The 11,194-nt window shown below is 48.2% G+C and overlaps 1 long non-coding RNA gene across 1 annotated transcript; it reads right to left on the bottom strand.

The window, feature by feature from the left end:
- Positions 1-4,185: 4,185 nt before the first annotated feature.
- Positions 4,186-10,066, bottom strand: LOC114062205. Its single transcript, XR_003572321.1, has 4 exons — positions 9,980-10,066; positions 9,416-9,530; positions 5,848-5,957; positions 4,186-4,281 (listed from the first exon to the last, which is right to left on the bottom strand). It is a non-coding gene; the product is annotated as an uncharacterized LOC114062205 (long non-coding RNA).
- Positions 10,067-11,194: the final 1,128 nt, after the last annotated feature.

The following is an 11,194-nucleotide window of genomic DNA, read 5'->3' on the forward strand; positions in this document are numbered from 1 at the left end:
AAGGATTCCGAAAATTAGGTGGAGTTGATCAACATTAAACGTTTGAAAGTCAAGGTTTTTAACTTGGGTTTATCTTTCCCTCTCAATTCCTTCATCAGAGAAAGCAAAAAGCTTTTTGAATGCCTACATACAAACATGTTTTAATGCCTTTTCATTTTTGCAGTGAATAAAAGCTGGACTCCTACATCAAACCCTCCAGAGCCCAGACAGTCAACCCCCTGCCAAGGTTATCTCATGGCTTATGGACTGTGGGAGAAATGGCAGGAATCACAAAAAAAACCCCCACTTATCTATGGGTTCAGGGAGTTCAAGGGGTGATCTAAAGGCTGCGGTATCTTCTGGCTCTCTCTGGCTCCAAAAAGGCACAAACCAGGAGGAGCTGAAGTCTTGTTCTCACCCACAGGCACAGGAGTACTTTGGAAAGGGTAGTCAGGGGGACGTTGTCACCACGTTCCAGCCTGGGTTACCTCCTGCTGTCAGAATTTGGTGACCCCCCAAGCAGAGGCGCCAAAAGGGAGGGTGAGGACGCTCCCTAACCTGCTCCAGCACAATGTCCAACCAAACAGTGAAATCTCAGCTACTTCTCCCCACTCCTTCTGCTCAGAAGGCAGGAATTTATACAGAACAAAGGAGAAGCAGAGGGGAAAAAACAAACAAACAAACAAACAAACCACAAAGCCTTTGGATACAAGTATTTATTTGCAGGTGCTAAATGATTTCTTGATTAATTCTGCAACCTGCTACTCACTCCTCTCCAGCCCTCGTCGCTCGGCGTTTGACGGAGAAAGTGTTTTAGTTCAACAAAGAGAACTTTCAGGCTGAAATGTGCCTGGCGTGGGCAGCAGGGCAGTAATTGGCTCGAAAAAGCAAAACAGTGAGGAAGAACATGAAACTAATCTGAAACCCTTTAAGCCAGATAAAGGCTTTGGTTTGCCATCAGCACGTGCCTTAACTTTTCCAGACCTAATAAAGAAGCATTATCGCTGTAGCAGATGTTAAATGGGAGTGGTACTTCAAGGGGAGGTGGGGGGGGGAAGAGGAAAGAAATAACCTATATATAAATATAAATTTAAATACTACAAAAGGCTCTCAAATTGCAGACTTTCACATCCCTCTGTTTTACAGTGGGATAACACCAAAATTAACAGGACAATATGAAAGGAGCCGACAAGAAACATGGGGAGAGGCTGTTTACAAGGGCCTGGAGTTACAGGACAAGGGTGAATGGCTTCACTCTGACAGAGGAAAGGGTTAGATGGGAAAAAATTCTTCCCTGTGAGGGCGGGGAGGCCCTGGCACAGGCTGCCCAGAGAAGCTGTGGCTGCCCCTGGATCCCTGGAAGTGTCCAAGGCCAGGTTGGACGGGGCTTGGAGCAACCTGGGCTGGTGGAAGGTGTCCCTGCCCATGGCAGGGAGATGGAACTAAGCTATTTTTAAGGTCCCTTCCCACCCAGTCATTCTATGATTCCAGGAATATGTGTTTACAGGAAAGGAATGGCCATCCCAGCCTTCCACCAGCAGCCCCAACAGGATTTGAACACAGACTGTCTTCCCAAGTCCTCAGCCTTGCCCTTCGCCCCAAGGAGCACACACAGAAATATGTGGCAGATCCAAGGTTTTGGAGATATTAATAACACAAAGAGTGTAAACCATTAGATCAGGCTCCTGCCTGCCAGGGAAAAGCCTGGCTATGGAAGGCCATTGACATCCTGAAACCCTGAGGATTCCAAGGAGCGCTTTTTAGGTCATTCATGATTTACTGCATGATATGGGATTCCCCTTTCCAGCCTGAGACCAGCCTTACTCAGAAAAAGAAGAGTCCCGTGCAATTTATTAACCTCTTCCCATCTAAGTACAGCAGCACAAAGCAGATAATCAGGTCTGTGACAATTTAATTATCACCCTCCTAAGGCAGCTGCCCCATCCTGACCCCGCTGGGGAGCACATGGTGTGCTAAACCCCAGGATTTGGCCAAGATGCGCTGGGAATTCGGCAACAAAACATCTCCACAAGGCCTGCAGGGACAGCATCCTCTTTCTGTGCATTGCCTTTTTAATGGGACAAAAAGGGTTGAGCCTCAGACCAGGAATTCAAATAAATGCCAAAAAGAGCCTTTAAATCTTTGCAGCACCCTGACACTTGTCCCTGCCTAGGGAAACACTTTAAGGATGGGCCCCTCCATCAGGCCTGAGGAATTCTCTTTTTTTATTGCATCAGAGATGCCATAAGAGTTCACCAGTTCAAGGTGCAACAACTCACAGGTAGCAGGAATGATGTGTTTTCTAGAAAGAAGGGGGCAGGAAGACTCCTCTGGCAACATAAGTCACTTCAGATGGTGCTGGCTTACAGGTCTCTTCCTTTAAATTGATTAATAATGACACGTTCAAATGGACAACATAAATTAATTTCTGAATTGCACCATTAGTAAGTAATTAATTTCTTTGCTCTGTGAAACCAAGATATCACTGTTATCTAAATCTATAAAGAGAAGAAATGCTGAACGAGGACTCCATTAATGTAAAAATTGATTTTTCCATTTACCCTCTTCTCAGGATTTTTTTTTTTTATCTCCCCCTCCCTCCAGTACATTTATTTTTCAAGTGGCTGGGGGTGGGGAGAGTAACCTAATTTATACTTCCAGTGGTAATCAAAACATCATGCATGCTCATTTCAAACCAAATGATGTCATTATGAAGGCTGTTAAAGCTGGGGTTGCCTTGGAAACACAAAATACTGATGGTTGAGGTCGGACATCTGAGTTCTCAGTAGGCACAGTAATGAGGGAATGGTGTGGCCCTGCCAGACCCGGCCTGACTGGTCACGCTGGGAAGATCACCCCAAGTTACTCAGATAGTCTCTTTAGACCTTACCAGGCTGCCATTTTTCCTGTTCCCCCCACCACCACCAGCACCACCTGCCATAATCCATTAGTTTCATGGAGCCAGGAGCAGAGAACCCTCTCGGTCTGACGACAAGCAGAAAGGACAAGGCGCAGGCAGGACCTGCCAGCCCCAGCAGGAAGGACCTGCCACCTCAGGGCCGTGTGCTGGTGGCCACCAGCTGCCTCATGTCTGCTTTGGCACCCCAAAAGACATACCTGGTGCCTCTTGGTGCAGCCCAGGGTGGAGATTTACTGGGGACTCAGGTGGTCTCTGATGATCCAGCTGTGGCCGAGGTGTTAAATCCTCCTTTCCGTACCGAGGGACTCGGTGAATGGTCTAGGGCACATCCAGCCTCGGGGTGACAGATAGTGTGTTCAGCATCTGGAGGGGAAGGTGCAATAGGAGAGGGGAGATTTATTTTGGGTGCCCTGGGTTTTCTTGCAAAGATCAGCAGCCTCACAAACAAGTCAAAGCAAGACACCTCTGTTGCCTCTTATAGCCCTGGGTCCTTCAAAGAGAGGATTCTTTGAGTAAGAGTCATTTTTAAAACAATTCCAGAAATGGAACTGACTTTCTATCTACTACTTAGAGAAAAAAAAGCCTTATTTTTTTTCCTCACAGTGAATGTTTCCTTGGCCATTCTGCTGAGATGGCTTGAGGCAGCTGTGCCTGGTGTCGTGGGGGTGGATGGCAAGAAACAGCTGACACCAGTTAGACAGCCGGTTTGGGGCAGCCCAGGACTTTAGTCCACCAACAGAAAAGGATGCTGAGTGATGTCATGGTTTTGGGACAGCTCCCCGGGTCTCCTCAGTCAGTTCTGCTCTTCCCAGCTCTAGGTACTGCGAGAGGAAGCTGAGGACTAAACTGGAGATGCATTAGTGCTGCTGATGCAAAGAGCCACTTGGGTCCCTCGGCTGTGCCAAGGCACGATTTCACAGCTCCCTTCTGCTCTTTTTTGCCTACCCTGTCCCAGAAAGAACTCAATGTCATCTCTGATCACATCACACCGAGCTAAAAGCCAAGTTTAAGGCACAGCCTGAACCACATCTCCAAACACAGGCACCGTGTCCACGCTCCAAAACAGAGAACAGAGCGAGCTGAACTATTTACAGCAAGTATTTTGGCTGCTTCTTTTCTTTCTCCCCTCCACTTCTCCTCTTGTTAAAGAGCACGAAACAAAACACACTTACAAACAAGTCAATAGGATGAAACGTTTACTGGTTGTGCAGGGAGTGTTAAATGAACTCATTTCAGCTCCTCAATTAATATCCGGATGTCCCCAGTGACTGCCAGGGCTTTTTTTCCCTTTGGTGAGTGTGTAATGACATTAATACCACCATGTGATCCTTCTCCTCCCTTATTGAGTCACCTTCCCCTTCCACGCAAGAGTTTCTTTTAAGCTTCATCAATTGAAATTGTTGGAATGCACCAAGAAAAAAAAAAAAAAAAGAAAAATAATAAAAAGAGCATTTTCATAACATTGGCAGGAGCATTTCAGGCATGAGCACTTTGAATATTTATTTGCCCTTTGTGTGAGCAATCTCAGCAAGAAAAAGTCGGTGTGAATAAAAGGAATTGCAAATACCAGCGGAGGAGCTCCGGAGTTTTCATTCACGAGAGTTATTTGCACAGGCTCCTGGGAGAATTAGCAGGCAAGGAAATACAAAAATCTCTTGGAGCATCAACACTTTGGATACTCCCTAATCCTGCCTGTCTGATGGAAAACATCTCGTCCTGAGAGCTGATTTGTTGGGGTTTTCTTTGCCCTGGTTTGGGAAGGCTGGAGAAGGACTGGAAAATCTGGGAGAATTATTTTTGCCTTGTCGTAGTGTCTTGTATTCCCTCTGCCTCTCCTCTCCCATCCACTCTCTCTCTCCCTTGAGCTGAAATGGGATGAATAAGCTAAACTTCCTTCAGAAGTCCAAAAAAAAGAGGGGAGAAAGAGATGGACAAGCAGCCAACACTGCTGGAGCCATGGAAAAGCACGGGATTCACAAGGAAAAGCAGGCCAAGGAGCAGTTTAAGGCAGAACTTTATACCACAGCTCTGGATTAGACAAAATTCCACCTGAGGTCCAAATGAGAACAAAATCCTTAAGGAACAGAGCCAAAGCATCCTCCTGCTTGGGAAAGACAAAGCAGTATAGCAGCATCCGCTGAGTTTTAGGGTCAGCAATAAAAGAATGGGGGCAATTTACTCATAATTAGCCTTTATGGGTAAAAAAAAAATCCTTCAGAATTTCATTCTTGCCACAGAATTTTATACTGGTTCAGAAACTTATCAGAAGGATATTTTCTCGCCCAGGTTTTCAGAGCATTTCTCTGGAACCCCGTTGGTTTCAGCCCTGTTAAATTCAATAACTTCCTTAAGGGAGTGCTTTAAGTGTCAGGCTTGATTCAGTTATATAAAGGGATAAGGGAATAATCATTAGACAGTGCACAGGGACGGGAGAAGTGGTTTTGTGTGGCACCAGTCTTATTTAAGAACAGTCTGAATTTATAGATGAGGCTGATGAGAAAGTTGGAAGCAACTAATACAAGCGTAAAAGACAAAAGCCAGGCAATGCTTTTAGAGAGGGCTGGGACCAACTGGGAGACCACAGAGACAAGAGGATGGTTCCAGAGGAGTATTTTAAGTGTTTTTAGATGTTTGCCTTGGTTTCATCACGATGATGTCCCATGTACTCTTCCTGCCATTCATAATGTAAGCTACGGGCACTGGAGTTTATGTAAGAGCCTGTGCTGCTTGCTTTGCAATTAACACATCCTGCAATTAACAATCCAAACCACTGAAGTCTTTAATATTTCTTCTTACCTCTAATACAGAGTATTTTACTTCTAATATACTGCTGTCATTGTGCCTTAATTTATTCTGACAGTGTGAGCCACGACTAATCCTCCTTCTGAGTGCTGAGCGCAGGCACGGACCAAAAACCCAAATCAGCACCTCTACTTCCAACTACTCACCCCACATCCTCTCAAGAAAGGGGGAAGTGGATAAATGTGGCCTTCAGGAGAGAGGGAATGTGAGGAAGGGTGAATGTATCACTTCATGTCCTGCTCTGACCAGGAGGTACCTGCAATTTGAAGGGGAGAAAAGGTGTGAGGTTGTTTTTTCAGTGTCTCGCAGCAGAGGAGAAGCAGTTCCCAACAACCAGGTTTCTAAGGGCACATGTGAACTTAATGATGCTCTGATAGACTTTACACCTCAAATATCAAAAAAGAAAAAAGCAATCAGACAAGTCCATCTGCATCTTCTTCACTGACAGAACAAAATAACACAGATTTTTCAGCCGGTGACTGAGGAGACCGAAGCTTTGTGCTGCTAACCAAGGGCATTTATCAGCACTTCCCAAAAGATCTGCTTCCTAAACAGGTTATCCACAGGTCCCTCACCCACACCTGAGACCCTTCAGGAAGAGACACCTCATGACTCCTCACCCTCTGAGCCTGATCTGTTCCCATTAGTGGGATGTGGTGCTTTCCCGAGTTTGTATCCAACAGTGCTCAGGACATCCCTGAGCAACACCAGCTCCTGCTTTTTTGGTACAAGGTGGGACAACTGCAAAGGCTCTCCCCAACCACCCAAAAGCCTCGTTTATCTCCAAAGTTGCGCAGCTCTTCCCAGCCCTGCGCTGGGTGAACGTTTCCTGGCCCATCATTCCACACCCTTTTCACGGCTCCTGTGGGTTCATCCCTGGCCAGGAGCGTGAGACGCTCCATTTGTTTTGGCAAGAACGTCCCTGAGATTTACACCTGTAATTACACAGGTAACCTTTCCAACAGGGAGTTTTAAAATGATCAACGCTAAAGCAACCTACACATTAAATGTCATTAATAGGACGCTGGATGACGGCGAGTCTGCACCTCCCTGCTTGTTAAGCGCGTCAGCTGGAGCGTCCCTGACTGATCCCACCACCGTGAGAAGCCCAAAAGTGGGCATTCCCATTGGATACAGCCTCTTTTCCTAGGCAGTGCCCATGGGAAGGAGGGTTAGGGTATGAACAGATGCAGAGGATGACATCCATCCCCCAAAGTTCCATGGAGGATGGAGAGTTCTTCCTGGATCCTTGCTAACATCTTCTCCTGCCCCTCCTGCTCTCTGTCCTTTTGTCCCCTTCCCGGTGGAAGCTGTATGGATATGGCACAGCCAGAGGGATGCTGAAGAGGTGACAGCAAGATCTCAAGTGACAGGAGACAGATGAGCAGGAGCCTGGGTGGGGGGGGGGGGGCAGGTTAAACGAGACGCCTGCTCCCTCAGCACCAGGATCTCTCTCCAGAATTGCCTTGCCATCCCCAGGGGACACCTAATGGAACTCTCCTCCTCACTCCCTGAGCAGGCACCAGCTTCACCTGCTATCAAAGCACCCACTATCCATATAATCGGGGAAAATAGCATCTGTCAGGATATCCATCATGCCCCGCAGGATCCCCTCCCTCCACCAGGAAGGGTTGCAGGAGCATAAGAGGGAGCTTTGCCAAGGAATCCAAGCTTCACGGTGTGCTTGGCAGGTTGCACAGCACCATCCACACTCCTGCACGGAGTGGAGGTTTCACAAAGCTGGCGTTTTGCTGCTGAGTTGCCCAAAGACAATAAAAACCAGTCACAGTCAAGCCTGCATTGACCTTCAGTCCGTGGCTACAGCACACCAGAATTACAGGAGAGATGCTGATCCTGCTTCCCTATTCTCTGGACAAAGTTATTGCATATAAATTGGGTATTGATTAGAGGCAGAAAATGTAAAGAAACCTCTCTGGGAAAACTGGAGGGTGGAAAGAAATTCAGGGGCTGACAAAAGAGCTGCTTTAATTAGGAAGGGAAGCAAAGTGGTGGGAAGAAAAAATAAACACAACCTCCCCTCTAGAGCCTCCCGCTCTGGATCTGAAAATCTGCTCAGGAATCGTCTCTCTTAAAGAAAAGAAACCAGATTTTGGAGCTGGTTTGTCTGGGAAATGGAAGCAGGGAAAAGAGCTGGCTTCCTCCCTTTACCCAGCACTGATGAGGATGGAGAAAAGAGCAGCTACACTTTCTGCTGCTCCTGGATTTTGCAGGGGGAGCAGGGAAAGCCAAGATCACCTAACGAGTGTGTAACAACCATGCTCATTTCTGCCTTCCAGCTCAAAGTGCTTCAGGGTAATTACACATTTTGGACTTATTAGATGTAATTATTAGGTTCTGTAATCTGTAGAACATGTTATTAGAGCGTGGGCAACCTCAAGTGGTCTAAATACACTCAGATAAGTTTCTTGTTTGTCTTCTAACTTTTCCTGCCTCAGCATTAGATGAGGTGCTGCTTCTCCTGCTGGGAAACCTCAGCACCCCCCAGGACCCCTGCAGCCACCACGGGCTGTGGTTCCTGACCTGGGGCAGATGGGACACACATAGGAACATGCACAGCCCTGGCCTGCAGCTGATTAAAGGCTACAGGAGCCTTTAAAAAATTTGGCTATCGCTCACGTGGCCAAAATAACACGTGCTGTGCACAGCAGAGTCCCAGCACTCCTTTGGATAAGCACCATTATGCCCGGAGCGGCTGGATCAGCTACAGGATTTCAACTCCTACCTCCTGCCCCTTTGCTACTGGGCACTGCCAGGACTCTGCCTTCAGCAGGACAGCTTCCAAATCACACAGATACCAGTGAGCAGGAAATACAGGGTTTAATGTCAGTTTGGGTCTGCGTGAAACCCCTGCCAGCTCATCGCAGATGGGACCGGTCAGAGCCAGAGCAGGTCCCTCAGAATATCACAGTGCACAGGAATGAACTGGTTTAGGACTCTCCCACCTACCAGACAGGCTTCTCCCTCCCCCAGATTCTGTGTGACTCCCTCCTCCTTTCTCCTGGACTAATCTCCTTGCTGTGTTTCTCTTCAGACTCCCCTGATTCCTATGGCACAGACTGGCCCCACTGCTTGATCCAGTCCATCCCTGCAGCAGTTCCCTCACAGCCCAGATCCTACTTCTGCCCCCCAAATTCAACACAGCCTTCCTTATTAACACCCATCTCCCTTTCCAGATGAGAGAGAGAGAGAGCTGGCAGTTTGGCCAGAACTGGAAAGGCAGAGTCTGTGGGAAAGCCTGGGATTCCCACACCTCGGACAATTAGCTTCTCCCTACAACATTTCCCAGGGCAGCTTAGCCTTGCCAGTACAGCCTTTTTTCTTTTTTTTTCTTTCCCCAAAATCCCTTTAATTTCACACCAGTGCACAAAAGGGAAAAGCCAGTCAGCCCATCCATCCCTGCACAGCCACACACAGCCCTGGAACATCGGGGCTCCTGGTGGCACCATCCTCATGTTCAGCAGAGAGGGACAACAGGATTCCACCCTGGTTTCCACCCAAGGCAGGAAACAACACACAGTGGGTGCAGAGAGGTGAGAGATCCCTCCAAGGGGATGGAAGAGGAGAGCAGGTGAGCCAGCTCACCCCAGTCTCATCACCCAGAGGCCTCTCAGATCCAGGTTTTCCTAAAACCCAGGGGGCTGTAGCAGAGTTGCCCAAGGATAAAGACAGCTCCCCAAGTTCTGCCTCACCCACCTTTGAGGGGTTTTCCTTTTCCCACAACATAAGTCTTTAGGAAAGTTTTGCAATCCCTCCTTATGTGATATAAAGCCAGGTTTTACTTCCTTTTGGTCTCTGCTTATTGTTTTGGCTGAAGAAAAAAAAAATCTGCTTGCAAGTGGAAAAAAAGAAATCAAAACCAAAAAGCTTGTGGGATATCCTGGACTCCAATGTATCCTTCCTACAATTCAGAGTCAAGGAGGCATCCAATATTAGGATACCTTATTATCCCACTTGGATCAGCAGTGAGGCTGGGCCACAGCAGAAGTATCCTCATCCCTAATCTGCTTATGGAAGTGCTCCAAAAAGCCAGGCAGGCAGAAGGGGACATCAGGCTCCCCACAGGGGTAGGGACTACCTGGGATAATCAACCTCTTACAGAGGTAGCAGGTTCCAGCCTGACAGAGCTAATGCATCTCTCCAGGACAACAAAATGCAACACAGCACCATGTGAACGAGAATTTTCATGGCAGTTTTTACTCTAAATTGTGAGTGGCTTCCTTTTCTAAGCCTCCAGTACCCCCTGAAAGAAGCACTCACCTGTGGGAGCCTGGTGGTCACCTCACCCTGGGCCGAACGGGAGAGCTGTGGTAGACTGAAACCAGAACGTTGTCCTTGGAACCACCTAGTGAGAGGAAAAAAGACAATAATGTGTGACCATCATTTCCTTTTTTGTTCCCTTGGGAACCAACATCCCACCTGTGATGCAAACAATGGGCTCCCCAAACAGACAAACTCTGGTTTGTCTTCCCTCTGGGGAAGCCTCTGAGGAGCCTCCACTGAAGTCAGTAGAGCTCACCGGGGTTGACCCAGCTAAAAGAGGGAGGCACGTGGACCACAGCCTCCAAAAGCAGTGCCAGAGGTGCCTGTTATGGTAGCTCCAGACTTCTGGCCACCAGCCAGCAGGTGAGATGGCCAGATAATCCGACAGCACCGCTTATCTTTTTGAGTGCTTAACACTTGCCTCCTTATTTCTCTTGCAGCGAGAAGCACCTTCCGACGCCTCGAGATGAGAGCAGGTACAACGCCAATCATTAGAGTAGCAATTACTTATCTCACGGGGGGCTCTGAGAGGCTTAATCAGTTGATATTTGTAAACCACGGACGAGCTGGGGAGATGAAGGATGCAAAGCATCCGAGGCAGCTCACAGCAAAGCCCAGAGCAGCTCTGCTTCGCCCCTCAGAGCCCCGGTCGCTCCTCGCCGGTGGCACCGCACATGGTGGTGGCTCAGAGACACCTAAGGGAGCGCTCCCTGCTGCGTGCCAGCCCTCTGGAACCCAGCGGGGATGTGGCACTAATGACATCCTCCAGAAAGCGTAATTAGCCTTCCTTCCTGGCGAGGCACACCGGGGAGAACTCCGAGGCTCGGAGAAGTGGGCTCCGGTGGGTGAGAGCCGATGGCTGGTGCTCTTGAAAGCTGCATTAGGGAGAGGGGGATAAAAAGGAAAAAAAAAAAAAAAAAGGGGAAAAGAAAACGTTCTAATATTACTTAATTACCCCAAGACATCCTGAGATGTAATTGAGCTTGGAGGGCTAAATGAGGGCTGAGCGTGTGAGACCGGCAGAGGTTGATGCGTTTATAATGAGGCCACTTTGCAAGGCAAAGTAGGTGCCCACGGAGGGAGAGGAGGGCAAAAGAGGAAGGGCAACAAGGGGGCTGGGGATGTATCAAGGTGGCTGAAGATCTGCTGACCTCCAGTCCCTTCCCCTTTGCTCGGGGTGCAGGCCAGGCTGGATGGAGGCAGGGTGGGTGT

Source organism: Empidonax traillii, unplaced genomic scaffold (assembly GCF_003031625.1).
Source record: "Empidonax traillii isolate 1590-97213 ecotype Southwest subspecies unplaced genomic scaffold, ASM303162v1 scaffold387:size635111, whole genome shotgun sequence".
Taxonomy (NCBI): Eukaryota; Metazoa; Chordata; class Aves; order Passeriformes; family Tyrannidae; genus Empidonax; species Empidonax traillii.